The sequence below is a fragment of the Pararge aegeria genome, chromosome 23, assembly GCF_905163445.1.
Source record: "Pararge aegeria chromosome 23, ilParAegt1.1, whole genome shotgun sequence".
NCBI classification, from domain to species: Eukaryota; Metazoa; Arthropoda; class Insecta; order Lepidoptera; family Nymphalidae; genus Pararge; species Pararge aegeria.
In genome coordinates, this window is record NC_053202.1 from 4,031,251 (window position 1) to 4,055,059 (window position 23,809).

At 36.3% G+C, this 23,809-nt stretch overlaps 1 long non-coding RNA gene across 1 annotated transcript; it reads left to right on the plus strand.

Moving 5' to 3' along the window:
- The first annotated feature begins 1,876 nt into the window (after positions 1–1,876).
- LOC120634400 lies at positions 1,877–4,193 on the plus strand. Its single transcript, XR_005659241.1, has 2 exons — positions 1,877–2,343; positions 3,296–4,193. It is a non-coding gene; the product is annotated as an uncharacterized LOC120634400 (long non-coding RNA).
- Positions 4,194–23,809: the final 19,616 nt, after the last annotated feature.

Here is a 23,809-nt window from a genome sequence, read left to right on the forward strand (position 1 = left end):
CGGGATACGAGCTGTTCCAAAAGTTTTGCTTTAAAAAAAAAATTAATTAATCGAAAGATAAAACATTATCATCACAATCAACAACCCGTACAACAACTGCTGAACTAACTGCTGAATTACCCACCCGAACGTAACTATAAATCGATGAGCGCTGGCTGTTTGCACGAAAATGTCACTCATTGTCACGTTCCACCTGAGCTGAGCATGCGCAGAAAAAGCGATAGAAACGCAAGGTCAGCCTAAGCGTTTGGCTGTGACACATCAATCTCTTTTCTAATAACGACAGGCCAGCGCTTGACGACCATCGTGCCTGTAAGAATGCTGTGATAAGGCACCCTGACATATTGACCAGTTTTACGTGGCAAGAAAAAAATTTTGCCAGGAAGGCGTTCCACATCTTAGCGGTACGTATCAGAAACATGGATATTCAAAGTTTCATACATATCAACCACTTAAGAATGCCACCGCTCAACGCGTCTCGCTGTTCTGTGGGAGAATGGAGACGGTGGAACAAGATTGTGAAGTTCCTGAGCACAATCACCGAAGCTACATCCTGTAAAAAACCAATAAACAGGCAAAATTTGCGTCAGTGCTGAAAACTAAATAGTTTCGCCTGTGGTTCTACATATTGGCCACCACTTTTCTCGTCCAACCGCTACCAGCTCCACTCCAGGAAAGGGGCATGTTCCAAATTTAACCTGTATGTTTCTGTGTCATTTCATTCATAGCTACGAAGTTGACCACTTCTGAACTATGAACTACCTACTAACTACTACGTACTTAAATATCTATAATATTTCGTCCAAAACTTCATCCAACTGATTTCGCTGTAACAGAAAATAAGCACATAAAATGGTGGGTACCATCACAATATGTATTTATTTCCTGTGACAGATGCGATATTTTCCATATTCTTTTGATATTTATTTATAATATTTAAATATTGCATTAATTGTGCATTAATTCACGCAAATTTTAGATGATTAAATAAAATATGTGTTACGGTGCTTTTGTGTTGATCTTTTTATTTAATTGAACAGTTTGTTGTATAAAATAATGACATTCATTCTTGATAGGCTAGAATAAGCGCAGCGTTAAACAAAACAACAAAATCAGCTTTATTATTAGTAGGTTTATACTGAATTCTGTGGGTTAATATTAGTATGTATATATAGATCATCGTCATAAAGTTTGCTATAATGACCGCGTTAGGAACTGAGTCATCGGGCCATAAATGTCAATACCAATAGGAATGTGCCAATTATCGATAAAATTTTATAAATTTAAAATGCATATAAAAATGTTCGGAACCGACAGTATTTGCACCTGCGACTTCCGGGCAATCGCGGCCTGAGCGCTTTCACCAATTAAGCTACGGCTCTCCTACCGTCGATGCCGAAATTAGTATATGTCTTTCATATCAGTCTTATAGCGACTGTAGCGTCATCTAACGGAAACGTTGCAGTTTCGTTCTACTTTTTCATAGGTCCATATTACAATGAGACACGTTTGAAACAAGAGATGACACATTGCTTTTTTATATTTTTATAATTAAATTTATAAAATTGATAATTCCTCCAGGTGTAGATAAAAACACTAATAAAAATTATAAAAAATATCGATAAAATACTCAGCTTTTCTACCACGCCAAAAAAAAAGGTAAGCGAGCGACGCAATGGTGCTGTTCGCTGAATCTCGCTGCCTAGAAATGATACCTCCCGACTCTTAAGTGATTCACTGGCTCCGAACGAAAAAGTTGCCTGGAAGAGATTACTATTAGTGATTAGTCCGCCTTTTGTTTTTTAATTAAGTTTATTTTGTCCTGTACTTTTTGTCCATTTCTATGAAATAAAATTAATTTCACAAATACATTCTTTGCAATTGTGTTTAAGCTAAATAAACGATTATAATGATAAACTGTTTATTAGAAGTATGTCTTCGTTATAGATATCAACTACCTGATGTTACGGACGACACTATTACGCTCCATAAACAGAATGGCTGCGAGTGAGATAGACTATACAACGATATATTCCCGACGACTCAGTTCATAACGCGGGCATTATAGTAAGATAATTAGTGTATAAATATATTACGGGGATATAATAAACGGGGATAATCAGTTCAGACGCGAATAGTGTTTGACCAGATCACCATGTCACTTACATTTTTCATAATCATTTTATTAGCGATAATACTGATAGCACCAGTACCCTCAGAAGCGTTTTCGCAACGCTTTACTGATTTGAAATGCCCACCGAGTTACCGGAGATGGTTAAATTACTGCGTCCGTGATAGAAGAATTTGACCATACTCAAGATCCAGCAATTTCCAAAATTCCATGTATGTACATTAATTGTTTATTTATTCATACATTACTTATACAACGCGTAAATTAAAACCGAAATAATACTTTTGAGTTTTTAGAAGAACATAATTTACTGCCTCTGAGACTTGCTCGTATCTGTGAACCTGAAACGCTATTAGTTTTTGAATAAATGATTGTCATAGTTTTTCAGCTTTAGTTTTAAGTTTACGAATGTGGTTATCGCTATCATCTCACTACCTTGTAATTCTTATGTGCGCATCAAAAGTGCCACCTATGGGCCTACTTGAATAAAGATATTTTTGACTTTTTTTTTATGGAAAAGTAAATATGCTTCTTTTGATTTATTATTTTTACAGGGTGATTCCTTATGAAATATACTTATGCAGCCTTCAACAGTATTTCGAAATTCCGCTACACGTAGTATTTAAACGTTTGCCGTGTGGTGACGGCAGATCATATACAGTTGTCACCTAAGGGACTCAAACAGAGAACGGGCAGCAGTGTCCTCTGTGCTACTACCACCATCGAATGCGATCAGCAATCCAGCCCAGCGTGGTTATTGTGAACAAACCCTTCCGTTCGGAGAGGCCTTTAGTCCAGCAGTATACTGTTATAAGCTTCGATGATGAAGAGTCGCAACATTTTGCGGAATGAAAAGAACTTACTTACTACGATGGCTCAGTGACCCCAGTGTGCGGAATGAAAAGAAGTTAACTTACGATGATTCAGTGACCCAAAGTCTTGGCCTCCGACACCAGAAACTGCAACTCGCTCGTATTCTGCGCCACTCCCCGCTAATCGGCTTTTCTTAACTTTTTGAACTTATTAACTATACTCGGCCGTTTTGTGGCACGAGCTCCCTAATCTAGGTCTTATGGAAATTCCCATGGAAATTCAGAAATATTTAAAGTAGGCCTACTTGAAATAAATACATTTTGAAATTTGTTTTTATTTTTAATTTCACAGCACGAGATCGACAAATGCATCACCGCGGTGGTGAACTCGGCCTTCTTCGTCCAGTCGCGTCAAGATTCAAGTCCCCGGTCCAGCGCTGGAATTCTATGCGACGTGCACTGTCAAGTTAACTTTTTTTACAGTCCACCAACATAAATTAGTACACGGCGATTTGTTATCAATCCATTACTATATTACTACAGGGTATGTACGGGTTTATTTTAAATACTCAATCTAATCCATAATCTTTAGATTACAGATTGAATTTAGAAGCGCTGTTCCTTTTCTCTGTAGATAAGGATAGCACTTCTTAGTTGAACCTGCCATCTGAGAGCGTTGATTAGATCAATTTATAAGTTTGGGCTTTAGTTTCCAATTATTCGTTTGAAAGAAACAAAGATTTTTTTCCTATTATAATCCTGCAAAATCAATAATATTTTTGTACCTTTTTAATTTTGGAAAGGGTTCATTGTTTGTGAGCGGTAAAAAGTCAGATTATTGTTCAAGAGTAACAACGTCTAATTTTCAATTCAAAGCACGCCTTTTTATCTGACTCGAAAAAACGCGAAGGTCGTATCTTTTTCATTGAAAAAATGGGGCTTGTCAATCTTTTTACTAGCATAAATATATATCATAAATATCTATTCTAGTATATATACATTTATACCGGTATTTTTGTAGTTATTATGTTAATATAGTATGTATGTTAATGTAGGTTTATTTTACTTTTTGTAACACACTTTATGCACTATCCACTTTCCAACTTTTAATCGGCTTCGCACGCTCAGGTTGTCTTAAATAAATCACTTTTAGTGATAAGGCCGCCTTTGCACCCTAGCACTAAGTACTATTACTGTTTCTCTTGTGTTTTTCCTACTGTGTTGTGTTTCAATAAAGTTTTTCTATTCTATTCTATTCTTCTTGTTATTATAATAATATAATATAATTATATTATAAGTATATTGGTTCTCATTATAATCTAAACTTATAATAAAACTGTAACTGGAAGATTTCTGTACATTTAATATATTTTAAAAAAATTTACCGGGGGATGCTTTATAATCGATACTGAGTCCAAAACAGATTTTAATTTAATTTTTGTCTGTCTGTCTGTCCTGGCATCACGTGAAAACTAATGAACGGATTTAAATAATATTTGGTATAGTGGTAGCTTATATTCCGAGTCAACATATAGGATACTTTTTATCCCGATAAACAATAAGTTTCCTCCGGGAAATGGGATGAAAGTTTTTATTAACTACTATCCTAAAAATTAACAATGCAAAAGTTTGTGAGGATGGATGTATGTATTAACTCAAATAATGATAACTTACTAACTCAGTATACATCGTACAATAATAGTATGTAAAAGCGACTATTATGTTAGCGTCAGATCTATACCAGCTTCTCGATTGACTCATACGCGCACGAAGTCGCGAGGGTCCGCTAGTACAATAATATAGTAGTTAACTTGAAGTTTTTTAATTCATCATCATCATCTCAACCAATTGACGTCCACTGCTGGACATAGGTCTTTTGTAGGGAGTTCCACAATGCACGGTCCTGGGCCGCTTGCCTCCAGCGGCTCCCAGCTACTCGCCTGATGTCATCTGTCCACCTCCGCCCCGCCCATTGCCACTTCAGCTTCGCGACTCGCTGAGCTATGTCGGTAACTCTAGTTCTTGTACGGATCATTTCTGATTTGATCACCTAAAGATACTCCTAACATCTTTTTATGGATGGAGTTTCTAAATTAGGCAATTTAAATATCATTCAATTTAAACGGTGAAGGAAAACATCGTGAGAAAACCTGCATGCCTGAGAGTTCTCCACAATGTCTCAAGGGCGGTTTGAAGTCTACCAATCCGCACTTGGCCAGCGTGGTAGACAACGGCCTAAATCCTTCTCATTCTGCGAAGAGCCTCGTGCCCTGTAGTGGCCAGTGGGTCGATAATGGGTTTGTGATGACGATGAAGATATTATCTGATGTTATCATTTAATAAAACTTGTGTTTCTAAGTTAATTTGTTATGAATAAATTGTTTTAAATTTCAATAGTATACTATATGTAGTAACTTATACTATACTAGCTGTTACCCGCGACTTCGTCTGCGTTTGATTTTGTTTTTAAAGTATTCAGTATCGCTAAGCCTTAAATGAGGGGTTTGCTAATGTCCGCTGATGAGTTCTGTCCTTTATCTCCAACCACATTCATCAGATCTGCACAAAGTTAGGGCAAAATAAAACACATATTATAACCTACAAAATACTAGTACATAAATAATTATTTAAATCGGTTATAATTTGTCGGAGTTATGGTGTAAAATCGTCAAACACTTTCATCCCCTTTCCCAACGGAACCGTAATCGTAATGTCGGGATAAAAAGTATCCTATATTACTTCTAACACTTTCAAAAATATGTGTACAAAGTTTCATGAGGATCGGTTTAGTATTTTTGCGTGAAAGCGTAACAAACAAACTTACATTGGCATTTATAATATTAGTAGGGATAGGGATAGGGCGTTACTTTGCGGAAATCCATAATATATTATGAAAATTAAGCTTAATTTGTAATTTATAATTACTTCAATCCGTATACTCCACACCAAACAGATCCTTGGCAATGTCCTCAGGAGATGTTGACTTTACAATGAATAATTGTTTAGTCATCTATTGAAAGAAATCCTAGTGGTGTGTTTTTATTGTCACCCACAGGATGTGGGTGACACGAATGTTTTCCATGTCTGGGTGTTTATCTGTATGCTATAAGAATTTATGTGTATTATTCATAAAAATACTCATCAGTAATCTTAGTACCCATAAAACAAGCAACGCTTACTTTGGCGCTAGATAGCAATGTGTGTATGTCGTAGTACATTTATTTATTTATAGGCACGATTTTTCAAAGGCAAAAAACATTTTTTAACGGCCGTTGTTCTACTCTTCTTCATGCGGGTGTTGCACGAGGAGAGTTAGCGGTGAATCACAGAGAACGGGCCGCAGCGTCCTCCGTACTGCTACTACCATTTACTTCAATTACTAACCCGTCTACCCAGAGAGGCGACTATGGGCAAACCCTCCCGTTGAGAGAAGCATATAGTCCAGCATTGGACTGTTATAGGCTGGTAATTTAGTAACTATGTTTTTTTTTAATCAATTGTGTTATTTATATCAGCCCCATTAAAAAACACGTATACAAAACCAAAATATATTCAAATAAGAAAAACAATATATACACATAGTAATCCTAAAATAAATTATACTAAAATCCAATGCAAAACAAAGAACACGTAAACATTGAAAGCTTTAAACGACATCAGAAGTGGGATTGAAAAGAATAAATTTCATACGAATTAAAAAGCAATAAATAAATGTTTTATTTAACATATTCGATTCCAAGTCGGTGCCAAGTTAAACGCAAAAACTATAAGGTATGCTTGGCGACAGCAATGCAGCTTTGCGGCAGATATAAGCATGGCGGTAGGCGGTACTTCTACGGCTCTGTTAACAAAAGCATTACTTCCAATCGCTTATAATATCAAATGAAAGCCATGAGTAATTTTCATCTATTTAGCAAAATAGTGGTTTTGTCAACTTACCGCCAAAATTGTACCTAATTTGGCGGCAAAACCCATTATCTGGCTTGTTAATGTTATTAAATCAAATAGATTTTGATACTCAGGTAATTTAGTAATTTTATCATGAGCATGGAATTAAACATAGCGTAATACTAAAGTCTCGAACGCCGTTTTGTTTTTTTTACCACTTTGGCGCAGTGGTGAGCGACTTTTAAGTGGGCGGTCCGGGGTTTGATCCTTGTTGGCTATTATCTCCGAATTTTCTCTGTCTGTTTTGGTAGATGGCTTCGGCCGTTACCACTCTAACCGGTCCCGTTGGAACCGTTTGTTTTTCGGGGATAAACCTATTTTACTCTTAGTCCTTTCAACTAACCCAATGCCAAAAATTTAATGTTTCTAAGCGTAAAATTAACCCTAACGACGAAGAGGTGCCGTCAAGCGATTAAGCGTTCCGGAACGATGTCGCGTGGAAACTGATTGGTATCCCCTAAATAGGTTAGTTTATTAGACTCGCAGCCTGTGCCACACAAAATGAAATCGCGAATATGTCAGACATCACTTTTGTCTCGCTGTGGCCATCAATTATGGTAGTTGATCCTGTTTTTTTTTTATCCCTCAACAATGCTGTCTCCTGTTAGTTGTATGGCAGTTATATCTCTGGTTACTACGCGGAGCGGAGTGCAAAACCTTTTGAGAACACGTCTTAAGTCCATGTTCAATATTCAATCCATCCATAATCTATAGATTACTTAGCAACGTTGTTGTTGTCCAAAAATATCCATACATTTTTTAACTATTAAAACTTTGCATAGCAAGTTATCAACAGACAACAGATAGATTAAATATAGAAAATGCAAGTTAGTCGGAAGAGTGGACTAGCTGCGGCCGAAGCGACTCACAAAACCAGACCAGAGTAAAAAAAAAAATCTGGAAGTGCAGATGCCGGAGTCCGAACCCGCGACCTCCACTCATAAATCCACAGATCTCACTACAAAGCCACAATGATATTTGTAGTTCTGAGTTTAATTTCCCGGAGACTGAAATTATTCAGCTTTATAATTTCGTATTTATTTTCCTCACGGCAAAAAATTGTGTTGCTAGTTATAATGGTTTAAAAGCGGCGAAAGCCTAGTAGTTAGTTCTTCTAATTCACTTTTGGGGGAACTGAGTTCGAACCCCGGTACGCCTACCTCTATCTTTTTCAAGTTATGTTCGATTTTAGCAATTCACTTGCTTCAACGGTTAAGGAAACTTCGTGAGGAAACCTCCAGCCTGAAGCTTCCCAAAAACGTTCTCAAAGGCGTGTGAATTCCACCAATCGGCAGTTGGCCAGCGTGGTGGACCTGTGACCAGTAATAAATAACTAAAATCCCTATCCCTATCCCTACTTAATATTATAAATTTGAATGTAAGTTTCTTTCTTACGCTTTCACGCAAAAACGACTAAAACGATCATCATGAAACTATGTACACATGTTCCTGAAGGAATAAGAAGTAAAATAGAATGCTTTTTATACCAAAAGTAAGCTCAGTTGTTTTGGGAGAGGGGACGAAAGTGTTTGACGATTTTACACCATAAATTACTTTGTACTTTAGAGGTTTTTCCCAAATTTCGTGTAGATCTGATGATGCGATTGGAGATAGATGACAGTACTCCTCAGAGGACGGCAGCAAACCCGTCATTTAAGGCTTAGCTATTCTAAATTCATAAAGCTGCCACATTTCACATTTTTATATTTAAGAATACACAACATAAAAATTTCAGTGGAATTACACCTGAATTGTATGCCACATGTCTTTCGAAAAACAAAAACAAACGCAGACGAAGTCGCGGGCAACATCTAGAAATAAATAAATATACATAGAATGTGTTAAAACACATCATTACAGCGAGGTTATTATACAATTGATGAGTTTCTTAATGACAAGGTTGCTTGGAAGCATCCGGTTCCGCTTTCATCTCTCACAAGATAGAAAAACGAATGTTAAAATGTAAAATGTAAATTTTTGATGTTGGAAAAGAGCAACTGCTGAGTTTCTTGCCGGCTTCTTCTCGGTAGAATCCGCCTTCCGAACCGGTGGTAGAGTCACTACACACGAACAGACTTGACGTTTCAAAAGTGCTTGTACTCGCCTACTTGAAATAAATGAATTTTGAATTTTGATTTTTTTTTAATACTACGACACTACACACATCGCCACCTAGCCCCAAAGTGAGCGTAGCTTGTGTGGGTACTAAGATGACTGATGAATATTTTTATGAATAATATACATAAATACTTAGAATATACATATAAACACCTAGACACCGAAAAACATTCATGCTCATCACATTTTCCAGTGGTGGGAATCGAACCCACGGCCTTTGGCTCAGAAAGCAAAGTAATAGCTGATAGTGGGATGATATGATTAATGACGATAATTGTTTAAATACAAGCCGTGGCCCCCGTTCTTCGTCCGCTTTTATTACTGTTTATTTACCATTCCCGTTAGAACCGTTTGTTTTTCGGGGATAAAAACCTATGTTACTCTCAGACCTTTCAACTAACTCAATGCCAAAAATCGATTGTTTGCTTAGTTAGAGCGTAAAGTGAGGACAAACAAACAAATAAACACTTTCGCTTCTATAATATTGGTATCATCATCACATCAAGCCATTACCGGCCAACTACAGAGCACGGGTTAGAAATGGTTAAGGCCGTAGTCCACCACGCTGGCCCAGTGCGGATTGGTGGACTCCACACACCTTTGAGAACATTATGTAGATCACTCAGGCATGCCGGTTTTCTGACGATGTTTTCCTTCACCGTTGAAGCTAGTTTTATTTTAATTACATAAAACGCACATAACTTAGAAAAGTTAGATTAGGATTCGAACTCGGCACCCGGAAAGTGAAGTCGAGCTCCTACCAAATCTATCGCTATCACCGCTTATCATATTGGTATTAATATTGGTATGGATTCCACTATTCTTCACTTATTCAACGTAAAATGATCCTGGTTTGTAGGTTTTATAATTTAAAAATTTGAAAACATTACCTTACCTGAAAAATCTTAAAAGAAATACCCGTTTACTTCTTAAAGATTTTGTGTCACAGCATCTAATTAGAGGCTTGGTTACACAATGAAGTTCTTGGATATTAAAGTGAGTACCTAATATTTAAAATAGGAAGGCAGCAAAAAAAAAACGCATACTTTCATTTTAAGCGAGATTTCATTTTAAACCGTACTACGTCTTAATTTAATTTATTATTAAAAATTGAAAAATAAATCCTGACCTTTAATATAGTGTAGGTACTACACTACTGGTAGCAAGGCTTTGTACCCATATTGAGGGAGTTGTGTAAAAATATATAATCCACCATTTTGTGGCGACTAAATAAAAGAAAAACAAAATCCGAATTTGCTCCTCCGTGCGGGCAATACGATGCAACAAACACAAACGCACACACACACACACACACACACACACACACATACACACGCACAAACGCACGCACGTACACATGCATGCAGTACTTTGTGCATAGGTATTAGTCAGCATTTTTAAGTATGGCTTACGAGGTCCTATTCTTGTTCGAGCCTATAATCTACAGTATCACTAACTAACACGAAACACGAAACTACCGCAATGATTGATTGAATTGATAACGCCTCCGCACCGCGCTGCTGGCACTTTACATAGGATGCTTCTTATTACCAAACTACTATTTCTAGTTTATGTATTAGTGTGTAGTTATTTACATGTATGTATTTTAAAATTTGTTCCACGAGCAGTCTATTCTCCTCTTCTTTTTTTTCCTAATTCAAAGGTTGCCTGGCAGAGATCGCTATTGAGCGATAAGGCTGCCTTTTGTATTCTACTTCTTTACATATGTTTCTGTTTTTATTATATTTTGAATATGTTAATGTTGTGGTAACGTAGAAGAACTAGAGTTACCGACATAGCTCAGCGAGTCGCGAAGCTGAAGTGGCAATGGGCAGGGCACATAGCTCGGAGAACCGATGGACGTTGGGGACGTCTTAAGGTGCTGGAATGGCGACCCCGCACCGGTAAGCGCAGCGTAGGTCGGCCCCGCTAGAGTTTGTTGGGAGTTCCACAATACAGGAACGTGTATTGTGGAACTCCCAACAAAAGACCTATGTCAGCAGTGGACGTCGATTGATTGACAAGATGATGATGATGACGATGATGAATATTGTGGTATACAAATAAAGAGTTTAATAATAAGAATAACTGGGCAGGATAACTCGGTCACTGTTGAAAGACGAAAAAAGTGACCACGCTTAATCACGAAATCTGAATCTCAACTTAATATAAAAAAAATGGTTGTCTGTTAAGTCGGCTTACTGACGATAGTTGAACGTGACAACGTCGTAAGAAAATATTGATGGAATGGTTGCATTTTTCAAAAGAAAATTCTAATTTTATTTGTTTGATAGATTATCGTTGCTATAAACAATTGACACCACATTCACTTTTCGCTGCACTTCATCCTTGCCGAAAACATGTAAATGAATTATTGTATACAAGCTGTCCACGCGGATGCATCGCTCACTCAAATAAGAGAGAGACAGATGTTGAACGCGGAGGCTGACTGTGCCTCTTTGTCGCTCGTTCCGCGCTCTCGCTTGCACTTCAAGCCTTGAATGGAACGCCTCAGAGCGAGGTAACGCCGCATACGCCATGTTTTTTCGTGCGGCTCCATCGAATTATAAGACGTTGTCAAAAGGTAATAAGGATATTTTAGAGCTTTTTGTGAAAGAGCTCGGAAGTACTACCATGATATTGGCTGTAAAGCATAATTTATTTTTCCAACATTGCTGTGATACGGGCGTGGTTGCATAAGAGCATTCACACCTACCCATCGTGTAAGACGTGTTCTACGCATTCTATACGAAGTGTTGCTGTGTTTATAGGATAATTTTTTCCACTTCACATCAAGGCCACCTGCGTGGTTATTCAATTATTACTAGACAAAAAAAAACACTCAAAAAGGTTTTTCGGCGAAACCTCCCGCAAACGGACTGAAATGGTGATTCATAAAAAGTTTGCAAGTTGATGTTCGATCTAAACTTTATTCCGATATTGAAAATGGCCGACATCTTGCCTTTATTGCGAGTTAAAATATTGTTTACACTACAGCGCATTGTTTGATTTTGTGTGAGAGTAATAAAAGTTTTCTATACAATACAAGTTGTTTAAGTTTGGAAGTTGTTTTGGAATTGAACACGCTCGGTAAATCTGCTGGAATCCCGAAAAATTTGCAATACGTTCAGAGCTTATAAAAACGTAAGTTTATCGAAAAATCCTATTATAATATTAATGATGAAGGATTACGGAAATGATAAAAGAGCTTGGGTATGAATTGTGCTAAATTCATAGGTAAATATTAGTTTTACTTTGTGTTGGTGGGAACTAAAAAAAATCCCATGGCTAAGTTTGTCAGAGGATAGCGTCTGGAACCCTCCTAAATTTAGTTTTAAGTTAAACAATTTAGTGGAAATATCACCATCCCTCACAAACAGGGTAATATAATATAATATGTAGAAGTACTTGTAGGTCTACGTGAATAAAACATATTTGAATTTGATATTAGCTATTCAGAATAGTATTTGATTGCCTTTTATCGACTTTCGTTCCAATTTTCAGTAGGTACTATAAATAAAATTAAAGCATTTATAGACTTGTGTTTAGAACTTCCTACCCCCTTTTGGGGTTCGAGTTCTATCCCCGACACACACCTGTAACTGTCCAGAGCTATGTAAATTAAAATTAAAATATATATCGACTATACACACATCGCCATCTAGCCCTACTAATGTAATACTATATTTTAGATAAATTGACGTGTATTTGTGTGTGTGGTGGAGTGTGTGTGTGTGTGTGTGTGTGTGTGTGTGTGTGTGTGTGTATGTGACATCGTAGCCCCGCACGAATGAACCGATTTTGATTTTGTTTTCTTTTTTTGTTTGAAAGGTGAGTCAGAAGTGTTTTGGGCGAAAAATCAGTCCGAGATGTCCTCTGCTACATTTTTTTCACAGAGGGAGCTGTGAAAAAAATGTAGCATAGCATGTAGCTGGAATGTGTATCAAATAAAAGAGACAGCGTTTTTATACATTTTTATTTTTACTTTCTTGTCGATATTTTACACTGTCGCTTGCGGGAAAAAAATTGCGTGCGTGTCATCCTCCACGTTTTGAGAAGAAAAATGACGAGGCCCTTTTACGTCACATCTACATAAAATTAAATTAAAATATTATAATTAAATTACCAGAATACCTGGGAAGTTCAGCACTTGTTTCCAATTACGTTACCGCGCGGTTAAGTAAGCAATTGTATTCGGTGGAACAGGTATTGTGCTATGCTAATACATCTTCGCGGAGTTGGTAAACTTGAATTGCTTGTGAAATACTCCTGTGCATATATTATTTGCTTACTATAACCTATTTCACTTTAACCATAACAAATCAAAAAATAAGCTGTAATATTGGATAGAAGCAGGCGTCACTTTGCGGAATTGCGTGATATATAACGAAAATTAAGCTTAACTTATCATATAATAAGTTGATATTGAAAACCTTCCCTAAAGGTAGGGTTTGCTCATAATGCACCTTAGTAGTAGCACAAACTGCTGCCCATTCTCTGTGTGTCTCTGTCCCTTACTCACTCCACGACACCCGTGGGAAGAAGAGGCGTGGAGACAACTGTATTATTGTCTGTCTACACGGCCAGGGCCTACAAAGGCCAGTTCGGCTACCAGGGCAGGAGACAATTATATCCCAGGGGAAACGATAAAAATGTATCATCTCCAACAGCTTTATTAACTCTCAGAGCACTGGCGCAATGGAAATAATATCCAAATGAAATAGGAAAACTTCTCCTATTCCATATTCCCGTGCTTTAGCAGGTGGAGAGGGTAATTATTTCCCTAGCCCTGCAGGGTTAAAAATAAACATCAATTCGAGGGCCTCCGCCTTTTTCAGAAGACCGTTAATCAGTGCCCATGTCACAGGGAAATAATCAACACAGGGATTTGATGAATTTCCTAGGCAAAGCACCGACTTAATAAATACTGCTACAATACAAACATCGCCATCGAGACCCAAAGTAAGCGTAGCTTGTATTATGGGTACTAAGATGACTGATGATTAAAAAAAATGAATAACCACGATAGGTAACTTTTAAGTTTACTAATTAAAAAGTGGTATTGTTATTTCAGAAACATTACTCTTTGTTTTAAGCGGTTATAACGCTGTGACGGCATCTTCAATTTCGGGGAAGCTGTGTTTGAACCCCGGCCAATTTAACGGCACGTACCTCTAATTATTATGTTTTGTTCGTTTTAAAAAACTCAAATATATCGAAAACGGAAAACCATGAGTGAGAGTTCTCCATAACATCCTCAAAGGTGTGTGATGTTACCAATCCGCACTATTCCAGCGTGGTGAAGTACATCCTAAACCCTCCCCATTCGTAGAAGAGACCTGTGCCTTATAGTGGGCCGGAAATGTGTTGATAGTGATTATTAATTACACTGATTACGCAAATCGCTATTTTATTAATTTTTTTCCGGTTTTTTTTTCTTATTTTACATAATCTTTGTTTCCCTGCGACTTCTACATTTGCGCAGATACAAAGATGTTACCTAAGTAATCTTTTACTTGTTTCAATTAAATCCATACAATTTATCACTATTGTCAGGCTATCTGTCAATTGCTGGAGATAACAATCTCAGTTCACATTATCGTCTATCTTCAGGCGGTAATTATTTTGTCTCTTTTCGTTTTTCGTTCCCAGTGTTTACGTCATTGTGCGTTGATTTAATATGTTATAAAATCCAATAACATAATCAATTATTTATTAGAGAATTAACATCGAGTATATTATATATAATAAACAAAAATGGGCAAAAGCAATAATGGAATGGTGTCCTGGATATAAGAAGTAAGTGTAGACAGTATCGTAGGTGGGAAGATGATATTGAAAAAGTGGCAGGAACAATTTGGAAGAGGAAAGCAAGGGATAGATCTTTGTGGAGAACGCTTGGGGAGGCCTATGCTGGAGAGCAAGACAATCAAATAACCGGCGTCTAGTATAAAAAGTAATTTTTATTCAGTAATTTTTAGTATTTGTTGTTACTTTGGAAATATTTATGTAGAAATAAGTTGAAATGTAATTTTTAAGATTGTTTTTTAATTTTTTTTAAAGGCTTTTAGTATTATTATTATTATTATAGAACACTTCTAAAATGCTTGTAACGTAAGAAGTAGTCGCACCCATAAGCTTGCGTATATAAAATTTAGTTACCGAAACCCTAAAAATAAAAGTCAAAGGTACAACTAATGAGTAACAAAAGCCGCATTTAGTAAAAGTTAATAAAGTCGTCCTTAAGTTATTGAAGTCTCTCTGCTGTGTCCAACCTTTAAATGCCTAAAAATTACACAAAAGACTCGGTCGGATTTGTACTGGAACTTTTGACAGAATCCTAAATAAGTTACCGTTGGTAATTACTTTCGCATTTACAAAAGTTTTTCGTACAAAGTTACGTTATTACAAATGTTTCCAAAGTCCTTTCGGGCTCTCGCATTCCTTTACTTTCAATTAGCCGGAGTTGTAGTAGCGTAAATCTTTTGAATTTCAATTAAAATTAGTACCGTTCTAAAAGGGCTACTTGTGCAATATATATAAAAAAATATATACTATGACAATACAAACATCGCCAAAGTAAGTGTGGCTTGTGTTATGGGTGCAGTATGAATATTACTAAATGAGCCCATGAGGGTCTTTAAGAGAGAAAGTTAAAATAATGACGGCGCATAAACGATACATATTCGAAGATTTAATTTATGTACATAAACATACAACAAAATTTAAAAGCACTTTTAACAATATTAGAAGTAAAAATAAACTCGTATTGTAGTTTACTAAGCTACATAAAATTTGTGTTTCATTCAACGGTTCTTTGAGATGTCTCTAAATGCAAACGAACTGTTGCCCGTGACTTTGTCTGCGGTTATTTTTGCTTTTTTGTTTTATTTTAGTGGGCAGGCCTGGTATGTGTCTAGTGTATATTGTTTCGTCAATTCTTAAATGTACTATACTCTAAAATTTTACTTTAAAATATTACTCTAACTATTTTACTTTGAAAATTCCTTCCCTTTACGAACATTGATATTGACATGATTAATATATAATACAGCCTTTCCGGTTAAAGAAGAATCGTGAAAATCGGCGAAATAAGTTATGAAGTAATATCGACAAAAACTTTCAAAGCATATCCTTAACGAACCCTATTGTTTTTCGGGATGAATAAATATAAATATACTACGACAATACACACATCGCCATCTAGTTCCAAAGTAAGCGTAGCTTGTGTTATGGATACTAAGATAACTGATGAATATTTTTTTTTATGAATAATATACATAAATACTTATAATATATTATATATATATAAACACTCAGACACTGAAAATATCACACTAACATTTTCCAGTTGTGGGAATCGAACCCACGGCCTTGGACTCGAAAAGCAGGGTCGCTGCCCACTACGCCAATCGGCCGGGATGAAAAATATTTTTTATTTTGATTCGAAGTATCAGCTGTACCAAATTGCGTTCAAATCTGTTCAGTAGTTTTTGCTCGATGCGCGCACAAACCAACAGACACCCAGACAAACGAATAAAATAAAAAAATGCCTTTTTTTGTTCTATTGGTTTCCAGTTATCTTTTCGCAAAAATCTTTAATGTACAGACACGACTCGCCTACAATTTTATTATATGTACAGATAGATATATTTACATTACTTACATGAATGCTAACATTACAGGATCTCAGCGTTCTGCTAGGGAGAATATTCTCCGAATGATGAAATGTAAGTCGCAAAGTTACTCGGAATCCTTCACAATAAAAGCTGCAACGCTGTGGAATGCACTCCCTGACGATATTTGTCGCTCTAAATCCCTAGCTATTTTCAAAAGCCGTGTTAGACATCACTATTTGTCATTATAATTTTGTTGTTCGTATATGTGTACTTATGTATCTATAGTAAATATATATAAATATTTGTTAATATATATATATATATTAACAATATTATTATTATTATTTATATATTTATTTATATCTTATTTTATTTATCTCTTTTAATTATTTATTATATTAGTTATTAGTAGTATGTACTTAAGTGTGTAAATTTATGTATTGTTTATTTTAATTGCGATTTCCCGTCTCTCATGTTTTGTTGTGTACTATCGGTAAGGTTACCTGGCAGAGATCACTTTTAGTGATAAGGTCGCCTTTTGCTTTTAATTTTTTGTTTAACTATATTTGTAATTTCTCCTTTATTACGCAATAAAGATGTTTAAATAAATAAATAAAAATGAATGATAAAAAAGCATGTCTACTTGACTTTTAAAGCTGAGTTCAGAGTAATGAACATTTGCAGGTTAATTTAATTTAATTGTAATTTTTTTTATTGCAATGAAAGGCATTTCATTAATTAAACATAGCGATCTCCATTAAAAACTTATTCACAAACATTTTTTTCTCAAATTTCAAATCCGCAGCAACAAGTATCGGGATAAAAATTGACCCAATGTCACATATGTGTCAGTAGGCAGTGACCTTAAAAACCGATGGAATCAGCAGAATTGTAAATCGATTCTGCATTCAAGCGAACTTGTCATGCAAATTGATACATAAGTACTAACCCACAGCCTAGTTTCATCAAATCACATCGAAATTGATACTTAGGTATACTTGGATCTGTAGCCTTTACGACTTCTGTTGGACATTAGTATTTTGTGGAGAGTGCCATGGCCACCCCTTCTCTTCCCGCGGGTGTCATACGAGCCGGTATCAGAGAACGGGAAGCAGCGTCCCACCAACCCGACTGCCAAGTGTCAAATCTAGTAACCCATACTAATATCCTGCGATAATAGCTTAGGAGCGTGCATCAGTGTGAGTCTGCTGTTTCGTACGTTTGATGGTGTTTAGGAGCAAAACATCCCTTTTGGAGAGGCGTTTAGTCCAGCGGTGGAAGGTTCTTGATGATGCAGGGGCGTTCCGAATTCCACGTAGAGGCACGAGAATATTACGAAGAACTTTCTGGCATGCAGGTTTGTTCACGATGTTTTCCTCTACCGTTGAACGTTACTTAGAAAACTTAGAGGTTCGGCTGGGGTTCGAACTCGAGCCCTCGAAAGTTTAGCCAAATCATAACTACTAGGCTCTCATCGCTGTGACCGCATCACTTAGATGAGTGAGAGTGGTGGATGGTTAGATGACAGTCTAAAGTCTTTTCGTGGAATTAAAAACAGCGCTAGTATGTCTATCTGATTCGGAAGGTCGGTCTATATAGCAGGAATGGCGCAGAAAATAAACATTCATCAAGTCAACTAACACCTACTGAAATTCGGTAGGTACCATTAACGATGACTGACGTTTTCTATTAACCTAGTTCATTATTATGCTCCGAGCTCAAAACATTAACTCGATTGTCCTTATTGTACATAATTTATGCGTAACTTCTACAAATATTAAAATAAACCAAGTCACAGGATACAAAAGTTCAGAAATCCACGACAAAATGAACTTACCTATTCAATTTCAGTTTCAATTTATTTGCATTTCACATTACAATACTCATACATTGTTCATAATAATATCACAATAATCAAAAGTTATTGTAATGAAGACCCTGTTAGGGCGCAGAAATTGGGGTAGTAGACAGGCAGACCATTTAATAAAAAAAAATTTAATCGAAGGCCAATGGTCTTCTCGCGAAATGCTTCGACCAACATCTTAAGAAGCTTTCGCTTGGTTGTTGGATCAAGGGTCGGATACAGAAGGCAATTTCAAGTCCTTGAAACGGCGCGTATTGTGAGGAGGTTCCTCACTCTGGAGACCTGACCGCCGTTTGCTTGGGCATTCAAAAGCCACGCGAGCGGAAGGTGGATGTTTTTTAATATACATTTTAATAGTGTTTTTTATTTTTTTAAGCATTGTTAAGAATTAAAAAAAAAATTAAAATCAACAAATGATAAAAAAAATCATAATATTTCGTAATTAAAAAAACGTGTACAGTGTAATAAATTTTATTATTTAAATATTTTTAAGATTTTAAAAACTTTGTATTCACGTTCTCTGTAGTGTTAAAATCTATATGAGGTATACAATTTTTTAACCAATGAAAACAAATAAACCGGCTGGCCGATTTTGTACATCAGTTGACTCCGAATTTAGCTAGCCACTGTGGAATATTGCAACCAGCGTGAAATGACACCATTATTCAAAATTTCTTTCAAAGAATGTCACAAACCCTCAATGTTCAATTCTGCGCTATGTGCGTTTTAAGCAATTTAAATATCACTTGGTTTAACGATGTAGGAAAAACATCGTGAGGAAACCTGCATGCCAGAGAGTTCTCCGCAATGGTGCCAACACCGTGGTGGACTACGGTCTCCACCCTTCTCATTCTGAGGCGACCCGTGCCCTGTAGTGGGCCGGTAATGGGTTGCTGATGAAATGAATGAATGAAAGAAATGAAATACACTTTTATAAATTTAAAATGCATATAAAAATTTTCGGAACCGACAGGATTTGAACCTGCGACTCTCGGGACTGATGTGAAAGGCATATACTAATTTCGGCATCGACGGTAGGAGAGCCGTAGCTTAATTGGTGAAAGCGCTCAGGCCGCGATTTCCCGCAGTTCAAATCCTGTCGGTTCCGAAAATTTTTATATGCATTTTAAATTTATAAAATTGATAATTCCTCCAAGTGTAGGTAAAAACACTAATAAAAAATAAAAAATTTTAGAAATACACTTTATTGTACACCAAAATTTAAAAAAAAAAACAAGCATTAAAAAAATACACAATTAAAATGAAGGAGAAAAGGTACAATAGGCGGGCTTATCGCTTAAGAGCGATCTCTACCAGGCAACCTATCAAATCAAATTGAGTACATGAAGTTAAGAAGAAGGGTTAGGGTGTACACAAAGTAATACTTAAATAATAAACATAAATTACAAAAATAAATAAATAATAACAATTAATTAAATTATATATACTACATATACGTACACATATAATTTATATAAAAAATATAATAGAATATTTTTGATGATGATAAAACGTTTTCTATTTTGTTTTAGTTGCAATTTTATTGGTTCTTTTGGTATTTATTTAGGCACCTTGTTTACGGTCTGCTTTTATAATGAAATCACAAATATGACTACTTGAAGTACCTACAGAACATTCACGGATATATTATGTCGTATCAAAATACTGTGGACACATGAAACGAATGAGACATGAAAAAAATGAGACACGTTAAATCGACAATCTTGGTCCTTTTGGAAGTTTGTTGAAAAGAACCGCCAAAATGAAGTCTGCAATTTATTTCCACATTGTATTGCGCGGAGAAGCGATTCGTATGTGCCAGCATTCGGTTCATATTTCATTAACATCAGCGGAAACCATTACTCATTCTCAGTGCTCCCAGTACTGTAACTCAGAGTAGTCGTGGTCTTTATCTTTTTTTTTTAAATAATAATTAAAGGATAAACATATGGGCCACCTGATTGTAAGTGGAAATCCATCGCCTATAAACAGAGCAAAACTTCGCCATTAACCAGGTGTCCATCAATCTCAGACGTCGAGCATGTACTGACACCGGCAACCACGCTGTTCAGAACGTAACACAGCAGTACATCCCGAGATGTGCTCTTTCACAAACAGCTTTTCTATACTAAAAATCTTATCGTCATGATCAACACGAAAATTCGCTTTTCTAACATAAAAAACAAACACATATCACATAACTTGGAAAGGTTAGGGGTGCGTGCTGGGATTCAAACTCCGTACCCCGAAATTAAAGCCGAAGTTCTAACCACTGGGGTATCACCGCTTTCGCAAAGTATAGATAGTAGACCAAAAAAATAAGGCTAGACCGCGTCTTTCTTCGGGAAATTCGGATTTTCCACTTACAGTAAAAAAAGGGTATTTTACTCGCGAATAATGGTCCCGAATATATCTGCTCTTTGCCGAATTTAGCCTACCGACTCCTCACTCTCAATAAAGGGATTGTAAAGGGCCCAGTAATACCCAAAGCACAAAGGATGAGTGATGTTCCCCGGTGATATGCAAGATAAATGAGCGTAAAGGATACGCTCCTTCTGTATTATGCCCTCCTAGTACCTATAGGATTTCTTTATCCCTGATTATGAAAGTTATACCAATCAAACAAAACTTAAAATAATGCCTACTTATTAAGAAATGTAGCGTAACGTTAAAATAGGTGTGCAGAGTTTCGTCACACATAAAATGACAGCACTTTTTAAATGTCAGAACGTGACAAAACTCTGCGTAACTAGTAGGGTAAGTAGTATTGGTAGGTGTAAATTATTGCTCTAACCAGGTTGCTCTTCTAATAATTTGAAATGACATTGTGAGATGGTGATAACAAAAAAGAAACACCCGGCTAAGTTTGTTGCGGGCTTCTTCTTAGACCAGGACGCGTTTGGAACCCTCGTAGCTTTAGTTTTAAGTTTACGAATGTGGTTATCGCCATCATCTCACTACCGTGTAATTCTTATGTACGCATCAAAAGTGCCACCTATAGGCCTACTTGAATAAAGATATTTTTGACTTTGACTTTGACTTTATTGCTTTTTGTGACAGTACTCGTGGGGGAAGTACTACCGCCATTCAACACTTCAGATCGGAACACTTCTTTGTCCCGATCTGAAGGGCATGGTTGCCGGCCGTACTGTGTCCTCATGTTGACGGTCACAGGACGCCATTTTGCAGCACGTGTTTCTTGCATGCCTTGCGAAGTGTTCATAGCCGTTGGAGTTGCACTTACGTTACTACCTGCAGTACCATCAGGCAGTCACATGTTTTGTCCGTCAATTATTTCTATAAAAAATCGTTAACTACATCTAAGTTGTTTAAGGTTTAGGTGTGTTTGTTTGTTATACGTGTTTTTACTAAAGTAATCACAAAATATATCATTCTACTTTAACACTATTAATAATTATGACATTAATTGTTACGGTAGGTGCGTTTAAATATAAATGTATTACGTCATTAATAGTGGATAATAAAAGGAAAACAATCACTGACGCAAATTTTACGCAAATACCAAACCGTTTCGGTTAACGAACGTAGTGAAACGAAAATGCACGTTCGTACGCATAAACGACTAAAAAAATCACTACAAATAGAAACTAGAGTGGCTCAACTCGACAGAATCTGTGAAATATCAGCTGTTAACGCCCCTTCCTGGTGTTTAGGCCCTTCGTGACCGGATACTATTTCATTGCACGTGAAAGCACTTAAACCCTATTGTATTTAAATTTCAAACGAAACGAAAGGAAAATCGCCCCTTGATAGGATGACGTTCACTTTTTCGTCGGAAGTGGATTTTATTTACAACGGAACGTCGCCACCAATAATTTTGACATTTTTTTTACAAGAGTAGCCCACGACGGCAGTCTCACCTGGTGGTAAGTGATGATGCAGTCTACGATGGTAGTGGGCTAACCTGTTAGAGAATTTGGTAGTCACATCCCCTAAACGACTGCAAAATTTATGTATCAGATTTATATTTGGCCTCCGGAAATGTGATCACATCTCAGTGTATCGGAACAAACTAAAATGGCTTCCTATAAGGCATCGGCGTAATCTGCATGTATTATCTATCCTCTACTCTACTCTTTTTCTTCCTTGGAGACCAACCTACCTTAAAGAAAGATTCAATTTTCTTGGCCCGTGCACATCCCAAGGCTCTCAGCGATCCACCCGAGAAAATGTGCTTAGAATGGTGAAGTGTAACTCTCGCAGTTATTCAGAGTCCTTTACAACAAAAGCGGAAATGCTGTGGAATGAACTCCCTGATGACATTCGGCGCTCTAAATCCCTTGGGATTTTTAAAAGTCGTGTAAGGAGGCACTATTTGTCACTATAAACATGTTAATATTATATGTATATGTGTGTGTATTTAAGCATATTTATTAATATATATCATACTAGCCGTTTCCAGCCCGCTTCGCTGGGCGAATTGAAAAAGGAAATAAATTACATTTTATGTTTCATTTTTATTTATTTTTTTCATATTTTTATTATTCTCCTTTTTTTTTATTTTTGTATGAACATAAATAGGCCCCGCGGATAGAACTGTAAGCATCGATATTGTTTAGACTTACTCAAATTCCAAATTCCGTCGATTTAGCCTGTATCTTTCATCCAGGTGATTTTTCTCAGTAATATTCATTGTAACTTTCAATGTGCAATCATTATAACATTTCCGTGCCTTTCTTCCAAAAATTAATAATAATTGACATGAAGAAAAAAATTTGAAATGAGCATTGAAAGTTTAAGTTAAAGTCATTGCAAGTCTCATATATGAAGTTGAAATCTGTCTAGGTTCAAGTTCGACGAATTTTCTGTTAACTAAAATTTTCTCCGTGACATCAATTTTTTATAGAAAATTAATTGTGCATGTTTTTTATGAATTCTATTGGAATAAGTAACTAAATTTCTTTTCCACATCTCATGTGCTTGGAAATGCATTCATTTTAATCTGTTACATTTCCGCGATCCCGCAATAAAAGAATTCGTCGGTTATGTAGTCTGCAAAAGTAAAATGAATGTAAAATTCTTAGTCCGTTGATTGGATAGCTACATGTAAAGTTAAGTTTTTGAAACCTCTCAATGACTTTTTCTCCGCTGCCAAAAAGACGATTGTTGTAAGGAAATACACGAATATCCCTACATACACGAAGATCCCCACCAAATTTGGAGTCTGTAGAAGTTACAGGTTAGAAATAAAAATTTTAGATTTTAACACCCACCCCCGCAATTCCTGTCGGAAGTAGACTTTATTGAAATCCATTTTGAGATGTTCTTTATGTGAATAATAAAAGATTCCTACCAT